Source organism: Typopeltis vanoorti, chromosome 8, assembly GCF_054136105.1.
Source record: "Typopeltis vanoorti isolate ZY-2024b chromosome 8, IOZ_Tvanoo_1.0, whole genome shotgun sequence".
NCBI lineage: Eukaryota > Metazoa > Arthropoda > Arachnida > Uropygi > Thelyphonidae > Typopeltis > Typopeltis vanoorti.
In genome coordinates this window covers 109,740,159-109,750,000 of record NC_143556.1, presented here as the reverse complement: position 1 = coordinate 109,750,000, position 9,842 = coordinate 109,740,159, and positions in this window count along the sequence as shown.

Genomic DNA, 9,842 nt, shown 5'->3' with positions numbered 1-9,842 from the left:
GTTCATGATGATGATCATTTTTACTAGCTAATGCCATTATAATCTACCTCCGAATTTCTTTAAGCTCTGAATTAATTTATTTAAGGTGAAAATTTCAGCAGAATGTATCGTTTCAGAAAACACTGCATATAAAATGATTCACATTCGCCATTCCTTTAATGCTTACACAACACAACAACTTAAGACGTGAAAGCATTACGACGACTAAAGATAACACCATTGTATAACAAGTACTTTGTATAACAAGCCCGAATTACTATTTCATTTTATCGAAGTTCAATTGAACACAACGAAGTTTTGGTTGACCGACAATCATTTATTTATTTATTATTTTTGAATACGTTAATTTTTAAGATTCATTTTCTTTAAGCATAAATAAATCAAGAAATTAGTCAAAGGTGGGTTTAAGTATACACCACGCAGGTAAATCAGAAAATAAAAATACCTCTAATGGGAGGATTATTGGAACTATCTGTAATGTGCGATATGATCCTTATTCATTAAATGCAAATTCAGATTTAAATGATGATCAAATAGAGAGACAGAGAGAGAGAGAGAGAGAGAGAGAGAGAGAGAGAGAGAGAGAGAAATTCACGGATTAAGTAATTATTTTTAGATGTTAATCAACGTTATCATTTACAAATATATGTATATCTATTTTTGCGTTTAATATACCTTACTTAAAAAGAAGGGAATTGGATCCTCATAAATGGTAACTTATATAGCCGTATGAGGCAAGTTTTATTTATTTAGTGTTTATTGAATGCTGAGTTATAACAGTAGAATATGTTGTAACGTTTCTTCCAAATACTTTCTTAACTCTGTTTTTAATATTTATATTAGATATGACTTAAGGTATACTTTTGTAGCTATAGTATCCCGTTCTTAGATTGCTATGACATTTTCAGATCCTTCTGTGAATGTCCGACTTGCACACGTAACTCACGGAGTCGTATCCAGTATCGATTTAGGTAAAATACCAGCTCGGAATAGATTCCGGGTGATGCTGGCAGAGAACTGTCTCAGTTTCCATGGATTACTCTATGGGCTGCACCATATTTACACTGGAAGTACGGGACAACATGAAAATGAACTTTTCAGAGACCATACGCATAGCAGACACTCCAGTTTTGAAGGGTATTATCCCATATCACTGGAATGAGCTACAATTCATACAGAACAAAGCAAACACGTCCAGTTTAAGATAAAGAAGTAAAGAAAAATAAAGATAGTAAAGACAATAGTACGTTTATCATATATTACCTCGTCTTCCCTTTAAATATTTAGGCTCACTAGCCTATCACGGTCAAATAATTAGATTTCTATCTAGGTTGCATCCAAGATAGAGTTGGATTCGAATTTGACCGCATTAGAAGGATCTCATTGATACTGGCTACGCTACTTCCCTATTACTCAGAATGCCTTATGTTTCTAACAATTTTTAAATGCTAGTCGAAATATGAATCCTAATTCTAATTATTATTCATGTTTCGAATGAATTCTAATTGCAGATGTTTGGAGAAGGGTCAGATTTAGTTTTATTAAATAGCGTTCGAAAGTATAGAGTCCCCTAAAAGCATTAAAAGCTTAATGAACTTATGTTTTTGTTTAGCTGAATATATCCTTCGGTCAAAAATTGATATAACCGCAGTTTGCAATTTCTGTGATTTGTTTCTTGAATAGGCGAGAATCAAAATAAGACAGAATCATGAAGTAGCGCTTTGTGTTTTCTGTTTTCGTGAAGGAAATAATAAGGAAACGCCAATGCTTATAAAGGAGAAGACTTGTTTGTCTCTGAAGGAACTATTATGCATTCAGAATGCGTCCAAGAAAATTTGTTTTTCCACTACAGTTTAGTGGAGTGCCTCAGGCGAAGTGAGTAAAAATCAGATTACAGAAGACGTGATGAGTTATTACGGATTAATACTAGGAAAAACGCTTACGTTGAAAGAAATTAATAATAATAAATTTTGCCTGACTATTGTAGCATTTAAACGAAGGGCAAAAAGGGAAAAGGATGCGGTGCGGAAAATTTAATTTTCACTACAGTTTAGTAGAATGCTTCAGATGAATTGAGTGAAAAACTAGATTACAGAAAGTTGCAATGAGTTATTATAGATTAATATTAGCAGAAAGATTCGTATTGAAAGAAATTAATTCTTTACTGATGATTGTTCCAACAGTGAAGCGAACTATTTCAGCATGAAAAAGGATACAAAAAAAAAAAAAAAAGAATGATCGCGATACATCTTACGTATGAATATGAAATTGGAAGTGCATTTCTAAAAGGGGAAAACTACATCACCGTTATTAAAAGTAGAAGAATGAAATAAAGCAATTTACAAATTCTTGGAGCTGTGCTTACGTGCAAAAATTCTCTTGTCCTTTTCTATAGGGTACTACAAACAGTTTATCAGCATTAACACATTAACCTGAATGAGGCATTTAGTTCAAAACTTATTTTCATGATTTTGTATAATTTTTTTATTTTATAATTATTATCTTTTGTTGCAGAGTTTCACCACACCACAGTTTCATGGAGGGTGAAATATTTAGAGATTCTAAGAAAAATATTAAAAAAACATGTTCAGGGTTACAACACTTAAATGTGCAAGTCTTATTTTCGAGTGGTGGTGGTTGAATTTTATCGCAAAGTATTTTCCACCACCATTCTCGCTTATTGGAGGGTATAATCGGCTAGAAAAACTTCTATTTGGTCTCCAGAGCAGCGTTCCAGATTATCTATCCCTTAATCTCCTCACAGTACTGATACTAATGAATGTAATATAGGTTTACGTAAATGAGATCCCAGAATTGAAAAATTTAATATCTATTAATTAGCTTCAAGAAACCTAAATTAAATAATGCAGGCTTCAAATGGGAGAATTCTCTAATTCTCTACTCTATCCCCCAGAAAATGAAAAACGTTTTCACCTTCTTGGTTCATAACTACGTTACATATTTAGGCAGTATTTTTGTCTAAAGGCAAATGGACAAAAGGACACCAAGTTTAATTTCTTCTGGCATGCGAAAAGCTGATATTCAGATTTCATATCAAATAACGTTCTATCCAGTAATTAAGATAACTTCCGTTATGCAACTCTTTTTCGTGTAAGGTTGTAAACGTATTGCACAAAACTACGTTTAATGGACCAAAGTTTATATATTATTATTATTATTTCGAAACAATGCATATCAAGTAAAAATAAACTACAGTTTAGTAAAGCATAATAAATATCAAACAAGGTTTCGATATTCAGGTGAAAGAAATACTTCTTATCTGTGGATTAATGAGTTGTATAGCGTAAATGAAATTAATGATATACACTTATTTTGATATTTAAATTAACGTACCTTGAAAAGTAAGCAATTTTTATTATATGTGATGATATGTCGCTCTATTTTTGTAAGTGTGATAAAAAAGAAAGAAAGAAAAAGCCCCGAGAGATCAGAAATTAGAATGTATGTGCGACTAAAGTGATCTTGAATTTCGGAATGGCATTGCTATTTTAAAAGAAGAATGAATGCTTTTAGGAGTCTGATCTAAAAATATCAGGGATAACTGGGTGTTACCTTTTATATGGGGAAAATCATCAACGATATATGGGTGGTAGATATTGATTGCGATTTCGGGATTTAGCAAAGGTCGGCGAACGTTCTAATCAAGAGAAGAACAAGAGACAGAAAAGAACAACTTATATTAACTTTTTCGAGGAGAATTATGGCGTCATATATCAGGATTAACCGCCGATAAGAATGACATTGTTCCTCACGAACAAAAAATGCCTATTTATACCTGACCGAAACCTTATAGCGCACATTTGCTGAACTATCGGGAAACATCTCCTACATTTAAAGTGTTGCCAATAAACCATTTGGTTTGCTTCTTGCATTTAATTTATTTATGGTTGCATGTTCGTGTTGTTTACACTTAATTCTGGAAGTCTTCTGAACTTGTAAATTAACCGAGATTTGTGAAATTATTCTTTTATATAATCTTATTTGACAAACACCTGAATATTTCAGTTAAGTCAAACAAATCTTAATATCAGATTTTACATTCTTTTTATATTGGTTGCAAAATATATAGTAGACCGATCAGAACATGTTTAGCCACCAAGTCCATATATCATTCTGGTACTTTCCACAAGTTCTCAAACTATTCAAGATTGGTGGTAATGACCAGAGAAAGTGACTGATTTTGTCATCAGGTTCTATTAGAAAGAGCTAAAAAGATATATAGATGCATTGTCATTTTGGATATCGTTGCATTATAAATAATCGGAAACAAAATGTTTGAAGTCAGTCCTGAGCTTGAATGACCTTAAATTTCATCTATTGCATTTATTATTTTATTTTTAGATATTGATGCTAATATAGAGCAGTATTAAACTTATCAACACCATACTATTAAGTTCAGTAATAATATCATAATATATCACTCGCATGCATCATGCAAACAGGACTGTAGAAATTAATTATCGTTCTGTAATAGACTGATGTCCATCAGATATTAATTCATGTATTTCTGTATGTCCGTAAACATAATGTTTATACGTTGAATGATTTGATTCAACGGTGGTCAGTTTTCTTGATACTCTGAAATTTACTTAAAATACTCTTCTGTATACATAGAACTTAAGAAGTTTTTTGACATTCATAATCACTAGTGACAATGGGAAAGAAAGAAAGATTATATTATAAACCGGTTTCTGCTTCTTGATCACAGAGGAAGTGCTTACAAAAAACAAATCTATAATTCCGAACACCACAATCAAGCTCAATTGCTGATCATAGTTTCTTGAAGGACAGACAATGCTTCTGTGATCGATAAGGATGATCTCTTGATTGGAGGCAATAACTTTTTCGATACGTGCTTTAACTCGGTCTTGTGGAAAGAAATCTATTTATTTTTTTTTTGTTAGCCTTAATATCTCTAAACACACACACACACACACACACACACACACACACACACACACACACACACACACACACACACACACACACACACACACACACACACACACACACACACACACACACACACACGCGATCCTAACATGTCATAGGCAGCTGGTATCATAGGTTCTTCAATTGTGTATGTGAACAAATGATTGTTTCTCGTTGAATGATACGACAGATTTCTTGGAATTACATTCGCAGTCATTCTTCAGATCGAGAAGACGTTTTTTTTTTTAAACGAAGTTTCTGTTGAAAAGAAAAAATATATCTGGTAGTGAATTGTTCTGTGACGGAAGAATACACGCTGACTTTCCAATAGACTTCTCGATACAACTGCATTTTAACCTGTAACGAATCATGCTTTCCGAGGACAACGTTATTACACTTCACATTCCCTGTGGTCTTTTTTTTTATTATTGTTCGCTGTGCCCTACTTTTAAAGTATCGATTGCGCTCGACTTTAACGAATCCATGAATATCATTTCTGGGTGATTTTAGAGATATCATAATACTGATGAGTTGCATACTTAATAGAATAGTGTTGCCTAATTTAGCCCTCTGGCCAAACAGATCTGCCAGATGTTCTTTTTTACATGATTAGCCTAGTATTAAATGAGAAAAGCTGTTTATGTAATACGCATGTTACTGATCAAGATTCCACTGATTGGAGGAAAAAAAACACAGGCTCTCTATATAATAAAAAACAGCACTTTTTACAATAATAAATTATTTTTTTTCGATATAAGAAAACTAGTGAAACAGATTTTATTCATTTTTCGGAAGTTCAGGCATCATGCACGAGTTGTTTACATTTTTAAAAGTGAAGTGTATCACAATAAATTTCGAAACCAGCTTAAGAGAAAAAAAATAAGCAATATTTAGCTTGGTGTGGAAAACCAAACGCTATGGGTAAGAAGTTATATTATATATATATATATATATATATATATATATATATATATATATATATGTTAACGATTCCAAGAAATTTTATAAACTAGGTTTAAAACCTTTTTCCCAAGTATTCCTACTTGGGAAAAAGACAAGTCAAGACAAACAGACAAGTCAAGTTTGCGCCTGAACATAGTTCAAGTCTGAGGCAACTAGTAGTAACATAGTATATAGTATATATTCCTTCCAGTAAACCTTATTTCATACTTCGAATTTATAGAGAAATCTCGTCAGTGGTACTAGTGAAGCAGTTCCTTCAACTTAGGGAACAGATCGAATCTGTAGAGTTATGGAGAATTGTACATAAGCGAGTTATTTGTTATCCGTACTTTCATACTATCCGACGCTTTATGTGAAATATGTGGCTTTGCATTGTAATGCAAAATGCGAGATAGATGCCTTTAGAAAGATTGTACCTCTATTTTGAAGTCGGAACAAGAATAGTGAGTACAGAAAACGAGCACGGCTATTTTATTATATTTTTTATTTTATTTATTTTTTTTTATTTCAGAGTCTGGCTTACAAATGACATGAAGGCGAAAACTATTACATCATTCCATTGGCCGCATGTGAGCTTGTAGAATTTAAAAATTGCCATGGTATACCAGCAGCAAAAAGCATTAAATCATCAGGCTGGATGATATTATCTATCAGAGAATCATCGTAAGTTGAGCCAAGAGTGTAACATCCATATCCTTAGAAGAAGATAAACTAAGCCTGTCCGGTACTTCTTTTTGCTTTTCTGGTTTTCTTTCCCTACAATGTATTCAAGCTACGACGAGCATTGTCCCCATAAGAATTTCCTCTAAAATCTTAAAATGATGGCTACAAAATCGGCAGCAATAGCTTAACGGATATTTTCGCTATCACAAAGACCTCCAGTTTCTGTTGCTTGCATTTTCTACAGGTATTTTCCTAGATATTGATCTTTATAACATACATAAATATTTCCTCTTTCTCACTTTCTCTAAACCTATTAAGAAACAGTCACCAACCAGACATTTTCGGCTCAAAGATCATTAAATTGTTCTTGTTGTTGTTGTTGTTGTTACGTATCCTGATAACAGTATATTCTGTTGTCTATCTTTTTTCACTGTCTCACTTGAATTTACCCACTTGAATAGGTGAGAAAATATTTTGAAACATTTAATGTACTTGTTATTCTGAAACCTTAATTTGAATTCTGCATTCGTTATTTAAATATGACACATTTTCTCAGTGCTGAACTTAGGTAAACTAGTTGAACAAACAAACATAAATGGAGCATTCTAAGCTTTCTAGTGCGTTTTCTCTATGTTTACAGGAATGCTCGCTGCTGCCTAATGTTTAAATTGGACATTAGGAAGAATAAGCAGGAAGAATAACTGCTCGTTTACGTAGTAAACGAGCAGTTATTCTTCCTTCGAGTACTGTTCTGTTGACAGAAACTTGATAATTAGCTTAAGAAACTTTAATTCCTTCATGGAATTATGAAAGCATGAGGACAATGTAGACAATAAAATTCAGTCTTAAAGGGACTTTCCAAGTTTCTCTGGGAATCTTATTTCTTGCGTAAAGACGTTTTGCGTAAAGTTGTCTTTCATTCTTAATCTTGGTGGGAGAAGCACATGGATTTATCTTACGGTGCTTCATGGGATGAAATTACTTTCCTTTAGTTCGCTCCTATTTTAACTTATGTAATCTTCTTCTTCTTCTGTGCGCCGTTTTCTCCTAGCAATTTCCAATGTGTTGAAGGTTATGGTACCCTACTTTACCCATATTCTCCACGGATTCCTATGGGCAATATTTCAGATAGCTCTTGATATTCAGTGCAATTATTAAGTATTCAATTTTCTTGAATTAGGAACAAAATGTAATGCAGCAATTCCTCGATTAGTGCGCCTAATGCGTTCCTTAAAACAGGCGCATTAATCGAAAACGCAGTAATCGAATATAATAACCTATTGGAAAAAGTATAATTCGTTCCTCAAATTTCTTTTTTGACCCTTAATTTTTTTTAATAAAAGAATTAAGGTATGTCTCAGGCTTAGTTAAAGGAAAACTATGAAGCTGAAAGGCAATAAAACATATTCAGAATATAAATTTTATTATTCTACTTCTTAACAAAATGTCCGCTAACGTAGTTTGACGGACAATTTGTTTCTTTTTTATCATACAACCGACGGTATGGCCCTATTGCCGCTTCTACTCTTCTGCAAATTTTATAGCTTCTCTCTTCATCAGGGTCAGCCTCAAAGCACTGCTGCTTAAAAACTTCGATTGCACGAAAAATATTTTCAAATTGCTTCTGTGAAAGCTCTTTTGGCTGACTATCAGTGGCTCAATTTTCTTCATATTCTTCGTGATCTTCCCACTGTGCATCTAAATTTAGCAAGTCAGAATCACTCAATTCTTCAGAATGAGATTTAATTAACTCTTGGACATTATCATTGAAGAGGAGAAAGAAATGAAGGACGTACGAATTGGTCGCCAACACGAAATCACGTGCTATATAGATAAAATTTCTCAACTGTTATACAAACAAAATATTGCCACTTTAAAAACTGCAATGATCATAAAAGAGAAGTTAATTTTCCGACGTGTAATAATAAACAACTCATCCCAGAAGACGTTGATTACCCTATTACCGGAATGGATTCTCCTTTTTGTGACATGCGCAGAAGTGTCGAAGGGTCTCGAATCTGTGGGCGTACTATAGCAGACGACATAAATTTTGACGGTAAAAATCTGAAACATAGTATACATAGTGTATATTGAAGTAGTGTAGTATGATATTAAAAATAACTTTGTAAAATGTTTTAAATCGGTAACTAAATTATATCATTCTGGTGAGTGATTTTTTAAAATAGTTAGCAATACAAATGTATAGATAGAAAATTTTTAAAATTTGTAACATTTATTTTTAAGGTGTATATAGGCGCACTAATCGAATTTTAGAGGCGCACTAATCGAATTTGGCTATCGAAAAAAAAATTACGCAATAATCGAAAATGCACTAATTGGGAGCGCATTAATCGAGGGATTACTGTATTAAATGCTTGGCCAGAGGGATAATAATTGTTTCTAAGTCATTGCATTTACTAGTTAGTCAGTTAAAGTGAGAATTGAACAACATTACTCTATTTTGATATATATATATATATATATATATATATATATATTATTATTATTATTATTATTACACTAACACATAAAACCTTGTTAACGAAACTTACCCATATCGGAATTGGAGGTCGTCTACTCCAGTGGTTTAAAGCATACACGAAAAACAGAAAGCACATCACACGTATAGGATCAGCACACAGCAAAGAGGTACATGTAACCTGTGGAGTACTGCAAGGAGCTGTCCTATCTCCCATTCTATTTAACATATACACACACGACATAAGCCAACTCCCCCTAAAAAGTAAAATCTTCCAGTATGCAGACGACACTGCCATAGTATCCATTCACAACAAGGCAAATATCGCTTACAAAAATATGCAACACAACATCAATCAAATCACTAACTGGTTAACCGAAAACGGCATATATATAAACCCTGGAAAAACAAAGCTAATGATATTCAAAAACCCCCAAACCCTGCCCATAGAAACTAAATATCTCACTATCAAACACTCATCCTCCTATACACAAAGTGCAGAACCTAAAATCACAACCATCACACAGGTGAAAACAACACGCTACCTTGGACTTCACTTCGATGCAGATCAAAGTTGGAATAGCCATACAAACTACCTACATACCAAGCTTAGGATAATAGCAAGCAAACTATACAGATTAAAAGACATTGCCCCAACCCACATAAAAATACTAATCTATAAAGCATTATGTGAAAACATTTTAAGATATGCAATCACATCATACGCATTCTGCGCAGACTACAGACTTAACAGGCTACAATGGTTGCAAGATAAAATGATAAA